The 14878-nt window shown below is 37.5% G+C and overlaps 1 long non-coding RNA gene across 1 annotated transcript; it reads right to left on the bottom strand.

Moving 5' to 3' along the window:
* Positions 1 to 3257: 3257 nt before the first annotated feature.
* LOC144340795 (uncharacterized) lies at positions 3258 to 13686 on the bottom strand. The gene is made up of 4 exons (XR_013417134.1): positions 12793 to 13686; positions 8559 to 8611; positions 7250 to 7356; positions 3258 to 3384 (listed from the first exon to the last, which is right to left on the bottom strand). It is a non-coding gene; the product is annotated as an uncharacterized LOC144340795 (long non-coding RNA).
* Positions 13687 to 14878: the final 1192 nt, after the last annotated feature.

Below are 14878 nucleotides of genomic sequence, written 5' to 3'. Positions count from 1 at the left end.
TACAAGCATGTCTAAAATCTAAATGTAGGAAGTCTGAACCCACACTTCCACATGATACAATTGGCAATTCTATAATTTATCTTGCAAGATAATATAAAAGTAACAAGAATTAGAGATTGAGAGAAGACATAAATTACACAAGCAAAGAATAGTGAGGTGTAGAAAATAAACTTTCTAAAATACAAATGTGATCAGCTACTCCTATCATCTTTAGGATAAAACTCAAGTTCCTTGAGATGTCCTGCAACTCCTTTCACATTCTGACCTTTTGAAAACTGACAAATCTTAATGTATTTTGAACACTTACTTGAAAAGCAAAGCAAAGCATGTGGGAGCCTAATATCACAAAAAAGGAAAAGAAAGCACTGCTCTGAGGGATGGAAGGAATGAAGTTCTAGTGTCCACTTTGCCACTGACTTTGTACAAGTTACTTTGGTCATCTATGAAATTGTGAGAGAAAATAGATGGTAGCTGGTGCTAACAATTCATTAATCTGCTAGAATTTTTGCTTCATTGATGGAATTGCTCAGTATGTCAACAAGGCTTATCACTGGTCTGGTTTCACATCATTTTTTAATGAACTGTGCCCTGGATTAATATAAATTTAAGAAGTAACTGCTAGTAGTTTGAATATTGATACCTTTTTAGAATGGAAAAGGGAATTTTTGGCAGCAGAAAGCAAGCAGTGAAACTCATACTCTCTTTTATTTTATGGGAACATAAGTTTTTAAAACTCCTAGCACTTTACCCATCTGTTTCCTTGAACATTCATTTGAGAAAAGTCTTTTAAATTTCAACTGAACTACAAAAAGTTCATTTTAACAATTTACCACATTGAAGCAATTCAAGTTTGTCCTAATTCTACATATAAAGAAACCTTCCTTGTAGCAATTTATTAGAGGACATTTTTGGTGTCTTTCACAGTGATACTCAGAATATTTTTAGTACATGAGTTCTCCCCAAGGCTTTTTCAAAAGAAGTGTGTTTCTAAATAAACTTTCAAAAGAAATCCAATAAAAGCAAAGATAGTATGACAGCAGCTACTTGGGAGAAAAAAAGCCATCATAATTGGTCTATAATGGTTTCTTCTGGGAAGCTCATGCTGCTTAAATGAAATTCTAAAAGTATCAAGATTTCAATACTTCTATGCAAATTAGTAGAATCTAAAATATGTACACAAATCTAAAATGACTGGCTCAGAATGTATAATCACTATACTGCCACCAACTACTCTAAATTTCACCCAAAGCAATCCAGTCTCCAATTTAATCCCAAGAGGATATACTTTTATGCATTTCTAAAATCTGAATTCTACAAGAAATCAGCTTTCTGCAGTCCCCTGGTGGCTTCCAGCCCCACATCTTTTCACATTGTCTCCCCTCCCGCCCAGCAGTTTTTCACTGAGGACCTGCATTCAACAAAAAGCCCCAGAATGCTGCCTACTGTATATGAAGCACCCAGGCAAAATTTGGAGTCTTAAACAGTGGCATTGGCATTCCAATTAACTGTACACATTGTCAAGGCACTGATGATGGAATTTTGAAGTATGTGGCAGAACTGTGTTCCAGCAGAAAAAGGAGAAAAACCAATTTCAACTGTAATAATTAGGATTTGCACTCTTGGAAACAGCACTGGGCAGAATCTCACCATCATCCAAATAGATGCTGTAGGATCTATGGGAGTTTGCATCATGTAAGAGTGACAAAGAATGGACATTACTATATAACTTTCATCCTGCCCCCATTCAGTTGACAATACTTCCATCTGGCCTGATGGGCCAAGAGGAAATGGGAAAAGCCTGAAGTTTATCTGGATTTATATTAGAGAACTACTGGCCAGAAGCAGGAATACAAAATAGATGAGCAAAGGATAAAAGGTGAAGAATTCAAGACAGCATATATGAATGAAGTTCACAGGACAGATTTCGGCAGGAGAGAGATGTGGGAGAGAAAATTTCAAGAGGTTTACTATGATAAGAAAGGTGGCTCACCCATGTAATCCCATTAGTCTGGGAGGCCGAGGCAGGCAGATCACCTGATATCAGGAGTTTCAGACTAGCCTGACCAACATGGCGAAACCCTGTCTCTACCAAAAACACAAAAATTATCTGGGCGTGGTGGTGTGTGCCTGCAGTCCCAGCTACTCAGGAGGCTGAGGTTTGAGAATCACTTGAACCTGGGAGTTGTAGGTTGCAGTGAGCCAAGATCGCACCACAGCACTCCAGCATGGGCGACATAGCAAGAAATTTACTTGGGACATTGCGATAAACATTTAAATTCCCTTGAATTAATTTTCATTGCCTGATTGGTGTTGTTTTGAATGTGACACCATCTACAAGGGATCTCTCGGTCTCTCAGGCACAACTTGAAACCACAATCTTTCCAAAATGCAAATCTGATCATGTCACTCCTCTCCTGAAAATTCTTCAGAAGTTCCAAATCAGTCTGCTTAGCACTGGATGAGCTGGTCTCGAATTAGGTTCAGTCACATGTCCTAAGCTATCACCTAAATTCTATGCTCCAGCCATACACGTAATGGATTGTTCTGCAGATGCATTGTGATCTCACAGGCCTTCAGACCTTCACACTCACACTGCTCCCTCAGCTTGAAATGCCTCCCTACCTCATTCTTTTATTCATCCTTTCATACAACAAACATTTATTGAGCACCTATTATGTGGTAAGCACTGTTCTAGGTTATGAGTAACCAAAACAGTAAACAATGATGACAACAACAATAACGAAACAGTGAACGAAACACAAAATAAGCACCTGCCTACATAGGGCATACATTCCTTGGATAGTTCTTCATGCTATTCAAAACACACTCTGATATCATAGTAACAAACAGTAGGGTGTGGACCTTGTTTAAATCTTGTTTCAAGCACACTACCTTTTAAAAAATCATGAAACCACAGAAGAAACTTGAATCTTACTGGATATTTGAAAATATTAAGAAATTGTTATTTCTAGGTGAGACAACAGTATTGTAATTATGTTTTTTAGTAAAAATGAGAGTCTTGATCTTTTATGGATACACACTAAAATACTTATGGATGAAATAATATGCAGTCTGAAATTGGATTTAAAATAGTCTGTTTAGCTGGGCTCTATGGCATGCACCTGTGGTCTCAGCTACTCAGGAGGCTGAGGCAGGAGGATCATTTGAGTCCAGGAGTTCAAGTCCAGGCTGGGCAATGTAGCAAGACTCTGTTTCATGTCATCAAAGAAAAGAGAGAAGAGAGACCTGAGCTAACACAGCAGCATGCTCAGCCTTACCATATGATACTCCCTTGGACCAACTCAGGACTCTGCAGCGTCCCCACCAGCAAGAAGGCTTTCATTAGATGTGACCCTTTGACCTTGGATTTCTCAGGCTCTAGAACTGTAAGAAATAAATTCCTTTAAATTAATTAAAATAAAATAGCCTATTGGGGGTTGTAGGGAGTGAGGAAGCATAGATAAAACAAGATTGGTTATGTGTGGATAGCTGTTAAATTATCTCTCTACTTCGTATACGTTTGAAAATTTCCATTACAAAAGATTTTTAAAAAGGAACAAAAGAAAAACGTCAAGATGCATTTGGACTCCTGCCCTCCATCAAGTCTTTTCTGGGCTCCATACTCCCAGGCCCATTCTCTGGAACTCAAGGAGCCTGCTTGCTTTCCTAGTCATTTGACTCATTCCATCATTACATCATTTTGCCCCTGTTGGTCTATATCACCCCAATGAGACAGCCATTTAAGGGCAAGGACTGTGTGTGTCTGTCTAATCATTCTTTTCATCAGCTACAATTACAATGCCTGGTGAAAAAATAGACACTGGAAATCATCTCTGCAAATGAAAAACCAAAGGCTATGAAAATCAGTTTTCAATGAAAGCAACATTAATTTCAGCAGAAGGGAAGCTTGGTAGCTGCCTTCTCTACTAACCAAAATGATCTGACAGACGCAATTCCACTGGCTCAGCATACATTTACTGAGTCCCCCACTGTGTGAGAGACACTGTGCTGGGTACCATATGCTCCCTATTAACAACTGTCTTCTTTCTTTGGGGTCTCCATAAAAGCCCAGGAAAAAATGGCTATGCACATGTGCACACACACATAAAATTATTTTCTTGTTATTATTCCCTTTAGGATCCAGTTGAAATAAACAACAAAGTTAGTATCCTTGTAGTAATCTAGCATTTGTTTGTTCGTTTTACATACTGTATTCATAAATGAAATTAAATGCATTGATATTTTAAATGGTTGTGAGGCCAATATAAGTCAAATATTAAGTTAGCTGAGGATAAAACAACTTTTGTTTCTTCCCTGAGGCTTATTTCCATTTTAAAAAAGTTAAAAGCAAAATATATATGCATACTATTTGTTCTACTAATGATATGAAAGTTGTAAATTCTGACAAGTTTAAGTAAGTAGTGGGTGACATGGGTCCCTACTCACCCTCTCCCAATCCCAAATTAAGTACAGATAAACAAATCAACCTCATGATAAGGTAAGATGAATAATATGCTCTAGTTTTGTGGCATTGTTTTCTTCAAGGTAGATTACCTACCTCAATTTTGAGTAAAATTACATTGTCTGTCAAGAAGAGTTCACATCAAATAAAGAGTATTTTCAAAGAATACACACTTAACTCACTTTGCTCACTTACCACAACTTTGAACTTAATTTTATTGGTGCCGCCGCAATGACAATATTTCAGAACCTATGAAAATCTTGCTCAGTGATGGCACAGCCCAATAGCTAGAGCTATCCTTCAACACATTTAATTCCATAAATGTTAAGGTAAACTATGCTTTGCAAAAGCTATTAACCATTCATAAAGCATAACAAAGCAGAAGGCGGGATCACTATTGCACATTTTCCAGTACAGCTGCACTCGATAAGCCCAGTTTTACATGCTCGTCACCATCATGTATTACACAGGGCATGCACCTCGAAGAAGCCGAACACATTCTTACGAAATGAACAAGTGAATGAATCTCATAAGTTTGGACTAATGAAGCAGGGTCAAATACTAAAAGCCTATATTGTACAAGAGCATCCATATATAGTTTCACTATTCTAAGAGTACATTAAAGCCAAAATATGTATCTTGATCAATGTTTTCGGATGACCACAGAGGAGGTCTACAGAACAAAAAAAAAAAAAAAAAAAAGATTGGAAAAACTCTTTTAGTGGTGGCCAAAATAATATTTTTATCAACTACCTGAATGTAAATGATATTTATAAATATTCAACTATGTGTTCAAAATATTTAAGGCTAGTAATTTATAGTATTAGTAGTAATTTCCATTATCTATGAAGTACCGTATTAAACCAAGATAAGTGCCTATCAACTCCTAACTTGCAGCCTTCTCTAACATGGGGCCAGCACCTAGCTGCTGAAGTCAGAAACCTGGCTTGAACTCTGTCTTGGACTCCCCTTTTGCCTGGCCCCATTACCCTAATTACCAAAGTGTATTGTGCCTATGACCCAACAATCTTTTCCTTTTGTCTGCCTGGAAACCTCCCACTTTTCCTTCCAATTCACAATTCTGTATAGCTAACCTGACTCTCCCAGACAGACTTAGGCCTTCCTTATGTGTAATATACCTTAGCCATATTTCTGTTGTATCATAATTACTATACCATTATATTATAATTATTCAAACCTCTCCTTTCTTGGGAAGCGGCTGTTCAGATGAATTCAACTGAATACATTGGTGGAGCAAACCCAAGCCAATATCCACAAGAGGGAGCCATAAATCAGGAATCAGAGGTAAGAAACACTAGCTCCAAGGGATCAGATTAAAAGGGTACCTGGAATGCTGAGCAAGTCAGATCTGGGAAGTGAGGGGAAGGATGGAAATGAGAGCAGGTTAACTAAAGGAAAACAGTTCAGAATAATTGCCACAAACACTGGTGGGTCTGAACCTCACATTTACTCAAGAGAGTTCTGTTGCACGGAAATTTTTAAGCTATTTTAACACAGCCAACTCAAGGAAATCAGTCAGGGTGTTCCATTATCTGCCAGATGAATGGTCAGATATTTGGAAGGGTAGAGGTCTGATCTCTTCTCCCAGGGAAGGTAAAGCCCGGGCCTTGGCTCAGCTGGGATTCGGGAGCTGAAAGTATAAAGGAAGTGAGTCTGTGGGGGAGACTGGTTGCTATAGGTGACAGCAGAGGGGAAGTGACATCTATGGCTCAGGGAAAGGGTAGAAGGAGCCAAAGAGACTCTAAAGCTCTCATTCATTTATTCAATAAACATACAGTAGGTGCTTAATGTGTACTAAGCACTGTGCCAGGGCCCTGTGACCTCATGGTGAAAGAGAGCCTTCATAAGTACGAGAGTGTTAGAGAAGGAAAGAACAGAATTTTGAAGATTATGTTTGCCAGGGGTTGCTCAGCTAGTTGTTAAGCTACAGGAAATAATGAAGACAAGAAAGGGACCCAAACCAAGGGTAGGAGCAAAGATTCAGTGAACGGATAAGAAGAGCCAGTGGCATTCAGGAAGCCAGCCTGGGAAGATGGGCAGAGGTAGCAGTGCCTGCAGGGAAGTGTGTCCTTCAGGTGTCTGAGCCCAAGGGGGAGGGCAGGCGAGGAGCTGAACCTGTTCATAGAGGAAGGAAAGATTCTTGGACACAAGTTCACCTCTAGGCTGTAGCAAGAACAGAGTGGGCAATAAAACATTCATTTGTTGACTAACTTAACAAATGATGAATGAATGAATATGACTGTCCTCCCTTTTACATTGTTTGATTTAATTAGTTTGATCCTTGAGGAGTATTTGAAGCAGTAAGCCTTAGAAACTTCTGTCCTGATTGCCCAGGTTGTATAAAATCTAGCACCTTTTCTTCTTTTTACTGCTCTATTTCCTCTCCTGTTCCTTCTGACTCTCCTTAACATTCTAGAGCTCTTTGAATCTCATGAGCCAAAGAAGGGAAAGGGAGTGAAGCTGAGCCATCAAGTTGCGTATTTGGGGCAAATCATAGCAAAAGACTTGCTGCAGAAACAATCAATTGTTTTAGATTTTCATTTGGCTACATTATCCTTCCATCTATACCACAGGTGTAATAAAAACTGTTATTTTACTTTGCCAGTGGAGAGTGTATCCAAGTCGTTTACAGTTCACAGCTAAATAAAATGCTATTTGGGTTCTCATTAAAGCCTTGTTAGGATGTTATATAATAGAGGAAGAAGCTTAGAGGGACAGCAAGGCCACTTGATGCTTTGGAGCACGTATTGTCTTCCCACTCATTACCTTGCCAACGTGAGTGTGCACAGTTGGTCCTTCCAGCGAGCTCTGGACCTGCCTCTTCACATCCTTGGCTGCGTTACTGAGAATCTGTCAGCTCATTCTCCTCACCCCTGGAGGGAATCACATAAGGAAGTTCAGTCAGGGTCAAGGTGGCTTGTTTCTCTTCCTCTTCAATGGATTTACTCTATAATCCTATTTGTCCTGCCAAACGAAAGGAAATCCTCATTGTCTTTTCACACTTGAGCTTCCCTAACGCAAGAGCTATCTTAAGAGTTATGACTAAGTTACCAAGTTGCTTCACGTAGGTATTTGTTTTTTCCTGGAATGGTGATGGGATCAAGGCCCAAATCTATGAAACGGTTTGTGAGAATTTTTGGAACTATAAGGTATTTATCAGGATGAATAGTGGTGGTTTGATGTTGATCTTACTCATTTTCATTTCTGTTTTTCTCTGAGAATTTTAACTATGTTACTTGAAATTTCCTCAAAAAATGATTTAATGATAAAACTTTCAGAAGAGCAAAATGTTAATAAGCCCCAGTTCCTAATCTGGCCTGTGTCTAGTAATAGTCAATGTCTCAAAATTTCAGGATAATTAAAAATAAGGCTTCCTAAAGTTGCAATAAACCTTTTTCTGTCTCTTCAGGTAATTGAAACGATGCCATATGCTATTTTAAGTGCAAAAATATTTTACCTCAAAGGATCCAATTGGATCTCAGAAAAATGCTATCTAGAGAAAAACTACCCATAAAAATCATGGCATTATAAAATAATAAGGTGAAAATAGTCTTAGAGGTCAGTGCAATAATTGATAGTCCTGTCCCTTTGCAGATGAAGAAGCTAAGGCTGCTCAGATGACATGATTTGTACATGGTGACAAAACTCATGAATGGAGAACCAGGACACAAACATGAATCTTCTATTCCCCAAAGTCCAAGGCTACGTACAGAAAATTGTAGGCCACTGCACATCCTCCCTTTTATAATTGTACATTTAGTAATACAAACTTCATATTAAATTTCCAAGTTCATATCCGGATTGAAGGATATGTCTCCATGTATTTCCTTAAACATTTCCAACTTTTTTTTTTTTTTTTTTTTTTTAACTTATTGCATTTGGCCTTTATTCTCAACTCAAAAGCTTGGTATAAGTGCAAGCCTTTTGGAATTTTTTAAAAGATAGAGATTTCCTTTGTGTCTGAGATCTAGATTTTCCTTAGATCTTATTTCCTCTTGGTTAGTTCAATTTTCCTCTTTAAAACTCCTTTATTTTCATTTAACTAAGGAAGTGTGTTCATCATGTACCTTCTTACCTCTTGAAATATTTGTTTTGTTTAGCCATGAAAGTCCAAATGCAATTTAACACCTAAAAAGAGAAGAGGTAAAATTGTAAAACTGTAACAATTTTGCTAAATTGAGCAGTACTTCTTTAAAAATCTTAGGAAATATGAATTCTTCTATTGTGAGCTATACACTTGTTGTCACTTAAAGATAACTACCACTTCTCTAAACTCAGCCAGTGAGGTATCTAATCCTAATGTCCTTTCACCAAGGTAAGAAATGGTTATCTTTCTGGATATTAAAAGACAATAAACATAATCAATTAAATTAAAAGATGAAGATTATTAAAGTGATTTAACAGATTTAAAGATTATTAGAGTTCATTTCTCCAGTCTGACTACAGCTCCAAAGGATGAGTATTAAATGAAACATATTTAATAATTTTTAATTCAAATCAATTTCATATTCTTGAGATGTTCATCAAAAATAAATGCTGACATGTTATCATACAAGTTCAAAGCACTTCCTGTTTGGTAAAAACGAAGACCTAATGTTCTGTATAATCATGTTGTCTTGAGAAAAGACTTCAGTTTTATAGGAAGTATTCTCTCCCCCATGCCAGGAATTGAAAGGAGGGAAAAGAGACAAAAAAACAAAAACATAAAAAAACAAAAAACAGTTGTTGGGTAGAAAAATAATTCTTGTAGTATCATTATTAAATTTGGCTACAAACAGTATTGGTATGCTTTATGTCCAAAATGGTATCATTGGAATTGCTTTAATGGATGAATAATTATTTTACCATGTAACCATGGATTTTACCAGAATACCTCCCCTATGTAAGGCAAAAGTGAGCAAGTTTAAAAACAGTAACTCATGATCACCTGCTACTTTAAAAATCCAGTGATATGCATACCTTTTATTCAGAAGTTAGTAATGCCCTCTAGATCTCTCTTTTTATTCTGCACCTTTGTCAGCCAACCCACTTTATGGCTATTAAGTCCATAAAGCTTCTGAATCCTCTACAGCTCATCTCAAAACAAAAGCTAACCACCTGACATGCAGGGCTGGTTGTGTGAAAATACAACAATCCCTCTCCAAGACCGTGATAACCTGAGTCAACAGTGAACACATTAGTGAAATACAATTGTTGGTTTATGGAGTAATTCCAGTTAGCCACTGAACATGAGGTATCTTCTAATTCTTCCATTGTTTAAAGATTCATTCTGTTTGTTTGCCCGTAAGCCAAGTGGACACAAAAGAAGAAACAATGAAATCATGAGTTGATCTGGTCCACCTAAAATAACTCCCATTACTTAAAAAAAAACCTAAATTAATTCAGTTTTGCTTTAATAAAACATATTTAAATGGAAACTTTGAGCTATAATAAAGAGTATTCTTCAAACTATACAAAAAGACTAAAATTCTTTATATCAAAATTTTTCACTGATGTATAAGACAATCTAGGTTTCCTGAAAGAAAACAAATAGACCTCTATAAAGATAACATAAATATATACCTCCACTACTTCCACCAAAGTAAAAATACCATACTCTTTTTCAAAACAAATAGTTAAAGACTAGGATAGCTGATCTAGATGGGACCCTAGAAGGTATCTCACCTTGCCCCCTGACATTTGATGGAGAAAAAAACTGGGGAGCACATAGGTTCACTGATTTGAGGTAGACACAGGTCAGTGGCTAGCATGTAACTAAACTAGAAGTAGACTAATGGTTGCATGAATCTCTTCTCTACTCTTTCTATGTAGGATATAGTTCACCATCATCCTCTTGCCTTCCTGTTTAGGATCCTCTCTGCTATGCACTTGTTACAAGTGCCTAATCTATGATCTGTTCCTAAAGAGTCTGACATTCCCAGTTAACTATTAAGCTTGGAAAATAATCTCTTAAACTAGAGTGCAGTCTTAAACCAAAATGTAGCTCTGGCATATTAACAGATGTTGTCTGACAAAAATAGTCTCTGGTCAAATTGGTTTGGAAAATTCTAGATTAAGCAAATGTTTCTTTTCTATAGAATAGTTTCAGGCCTGATGTGCATTGTGAGTCTTCAGGTATGCATATGTCAACCTTATTAGATTATGGCATCTTTTTTTTTTTTACAAAGCAGATATCATAGACGCTATAATAAAGTGAAACACAATTTGAGAAACACTGTGACACAAGGTAATTCCTAATGAGCTTATCTTGGATGCATACTTTCCAAAAATATAGGTACTTTTAATAATTATTAATAAAATGAATTGTTATTTTGATCATTTAAAATACATAGTAGAAAATTAAACTGACCTCTATTTATACTAGCTAATGATAAGAAGAGATCCAGAACCTTTTAAAATTGACTTTTGGAATATTAAAAAGGCTTTAAGATGTGAAGAAATTAAAACTTAAGATGGCATTTCATATACTGTGAAATGAGACGCTGAGGGTGGACGACAGGAGGACTCCACCAGTTAACATCAGATTACTTCACGTCTGTATCTGCTCCCTTGTGAATAGAGGTGCCATTTATTCAGTGCTTGCTGCATACTACACTGTGCTAAGCACCTTATTTACACCAGCTCTAGAAGATAGAGCCTATTACAATTCAAATCTAAGTTGGTCAAGTTTCAAAGTCTATGCTACTAATCTCACTATGACACACCTTCCCCAGCCTATCCCAGTTAGCAAAATTCAAATAATTCACATCAACTCTGCTTTTTCCTCCATACCGCAACTCCTGAAAGTGCCAAGATGTAAGCCAGAATTCTGCCTGTATTTCAGAACCATTTACCTCTCCTTCAAGCAAGGAGAGGGACACAGCTGCTGCTTGCTTGTAATTCTGTGTAAGTTTTATGATTTCATTTTAGAACAGCACTTCCTATATATTCTCAGGGTTTATTCCTATCATTCCTCACGAAGGTGCGCTTAGGCAGAAGAACGGATACCCCCACCAGCACATTGTTCATTTTTAGGGACTTAGTTTTAAATAAAACATGCAGTTTTAGAAAGATGAAGCAGAAAGTCAAGTAGAAAATCATAATTTTTAAAATTTTAAAAATTTTTAAAAATTTAAAAATTTAAAAATTTTTAATGCAATCTAATTCTAAATGTATCTACTCAGCACAGTGAGAAGAGACAGAGAAATAAGTGAACCCTTCTTAAAGTGTTTGCCAACTTTCTGCAAATCCTACCTAACATGCCTCTAGAAATATTTTCTCAGACAATAGAAATTGAGATGCAATGAATTCAGTTACTTTACATAGAAAAATTGCTTGCCTAACATCCTATATAGTTTGAGTGAGTTAACTGTCATAGCCCATTCTTTTCACTTATTAAAAGAGAGATAAAAGAAACTTCTTTCAAGTTCTGTTCATTCCTCTGTTTTTCAATTTCTCTACAGGAATTTTCATCCACATCATGCATGAAAGACACAGTAGAGAACAGAGCTATCATCCAACTGCATCAGAACTTATTGACTGTTTCTTCAACTACCTAAAACTTTCAGAAAAACAATATCTGTCCTCAGGAACCTAAGCAGTTGCCTCCATTTCTCCCATTTACTTTGTAGAAGTCTATACATAATTCCATCATCTTTAAAACTGAGACCCCTTGAGATTGCGCTTTTAAAGTAATGCTGAAAAAGATTCTACTGCTTAATATTTATTTTCGGTCTCTAATGAAGGCAGAGAGTAATCTTCATTCCTGAAGAGTTGTGACAATGTAAACATAAAACATTTATCTAGAATTTGGTCAGACAGAGGAGCACATATGAAAGTCACTAGAATGTGCTAAATCATGACCATGACCATAACAACAGAAACGTGAGAAAAAAACTTGTCAGAAGCTTAGGGCCATGTTTTCGTAGGGGTGGAGGGGCACAGAGAGGATGTATCGCTCTTCATCTATCTTGAGCAAATGTTTGCTTTGGTCTATTTTTACTTCCTCTTCCACTTCCTACTAAACATGTCACACTAGAGTCAGTCATGTCAATATTTAAAGGGACTCATTTAGCAGCTGCATTGTCTCCACTTCCCGTCATCACGGAACACTAATGTTAGCTGTTGTCTACTTTCAAAATAAGTTTTAAACATAGTTATCTCCATCCTTATGCTCTCTTCCCACAATCGGCTTCCACATTTTCAAATCAAACCACTTCTAATAATAGTTCATCAGTTCTGAAGTTCTACTTTGTCTGTGTTTCATATTCGGTGTTTCAAATAAGCTGAAGGAAAGATACAAAATTAATGTATTAATTCAATTTACTGACCTTCTGAATCAGATCTCTCCAGTGGCAAACCCTGGGCATCTGCATTTTCTTATTTTTTAAATAATTGCCTTTCCTTATTTAAAACTTTTATTAATCAAGGGCCACGTGCAATGGCTCATGCCTGTAATCCAGCACTTTGGGTGGTGGAGGGAGGCGGATCACCCGATGTCAGAAGTTTGCGACCAGGCTGGCCAACATGGTGAAACGTGAAACCCTGTGTCTACTAAAAAATACAAAAATTAGCCAGGTGTAATGGCAGGTGCCTGTAATCTCAGCTCCTCAGGAGGCTGAAGCAGGAGAATCGCTTAAACCCAGGAAGCGGACGTTGCGGTGAGCCGAGATCGCGCCATTGCACTGCAGCCTGGGCGACAAGAGCAAAACTCTGTATCAAGAAAAATTAAAATTAAAATTAAAAACTTTATTAATCAGATTTAAATATTTTTGAACTGACTTTTTATTTCTTAGTGTTTTTTTTTTTTCTTTTGTTCTGCTTTCCAGGAAATGCCTCAATTCTGTCTTCCAAACTTTTCACTGAATTTCTTATTTTGCCATCATATTTTCAATTCCCAATGCCTCTTTTCTATTCTCCTAATGTTTATTTTCTCATAGTACCCTGTACATTTTTTTCCCTCCATAGGTACATTCTTTTCTCTACAAGGGTGTTGAAATTACAGTTCCTTTGACGTTTTCTCCTTTTCCTTGTATTATCTGTAATGAAATTTGAAAATTTCAGTGGAGAGTTTCTTTGTTCCTTGTTTGTTCTGAGGAAGGAAGAAAGTGGAAGCTTTCTTGAAATATATGATGGACAGTGCAATAAAAACTCTAATCCTCCCACACTTCCTGTAGTCAACCCATTGTCATGTGACTTTGCAGTTCCCCTAATTGGAGGCAGAATCTGTCACCCGAACCCTTGAATCTGAGCCAGTCTTAGGACTTCCTTTGGCTGATACAACTTAGCAAACATCACCATGTGCCAATTCTGAACCTAGGCCTCAAGAAACTTTGTATATTTTTGCTTATGCTCTCTCTTGCACCTCTGTCATCCCCATAAACCACGCCCAGGTTAGTCAGCCAGAGGACAAGGAACACATAGAGCAGAGCCAGGTTGCCCCAGTTATTCCAGCTAAGTCTACTCTAGACAAGCCAAGGCCAGCCAACCTCCAGACATAAGAGCAACTCCAGTCAAGCTCAAGCAGAGTCCACAGTAGACCAGCCTAGACGAGGGAATAATAAATGTTTCTTAAATATGTCCTTGAGATTTTGTGGTTGTTGGTTACATAGTATTATCTGGGAAATAGACAACTGATATAGACAGGTGGTCAGTAGTCAGATGTGGAGGATCACGTATGATGCATCAGGGGATTTAAATTTATGCTTCCAAAAAAAAAAACAAACTCTGAAGTGTCTTAAAAGGGGAAGAACATAGGCTGGCTCACACCTCTAATACCAACACATTAGAGGTGGCTGGCTCACACAGTGGCTCACACCTCTAATACCAACACATTGGGAGGCCAAGGCAGGCAGATCACCCGAGGTTGGGAATTGGCCTGGTCAACATGGTCAAACTCTGTCTCTACTAAAAATACAAAAATTAGCAGGCGTGGTGGCGCCTGCCTGTAATCCCAGCTACTCAGGAGGCTGAGGCAGGAGAATTGCTTGACAGAATGAGACTCTGTCTCAAAAAAAAAAGTGGAGGGTGGGGAAGAACATGATTTGATTTGCATTTTGGAAAAGCAACTCTGGCTACAATGTGTAGGTTCAGTTGAAAGTAGAATCTCTTATAATAGTCCAGGTAAGTGCCTGAATGAAGGTAACATCAGTGAAGATAGTAAGGAGAAGACAAATACCAGAAATGCCAAAAAGGTAAATATTATAGTGTATAGTAACTGGTTGGTTGTGGAAGGTAAGGAAAGATTCTGGTGTGTTTCCCAGATATGGGGTTTTGAGACCATGAAATGAACTGGAACTAAATTCAGGGAGAAGACATATTAAGTTCAGTTTTGCTATACTGAAATTGAATCCTTATGGGACATTCAGGAAGATGTTGGGCAGCCCATTTTATGTATAGCTCCGAAGGTCAGGGTAC

This window comes from Macaca mulatta, chromosome 1, assembly GCF_049350105.2.
Source record: "Macaca mulatta isolate MMU2019108-1 chromosome 1, T2T-MMU8v2.0, whole genome shotgun sequence".
Lineage (NCBI taxonomy): Eukaryota > Metazoa > Chordata > Mammalia > Primates > Cercopithecidae > Macaca > Macaca mulatta.
Note: the sequence above shows the minus strand (reverse complement) of the source record. Positions and strands in the feature narration are given on the sequence as shown.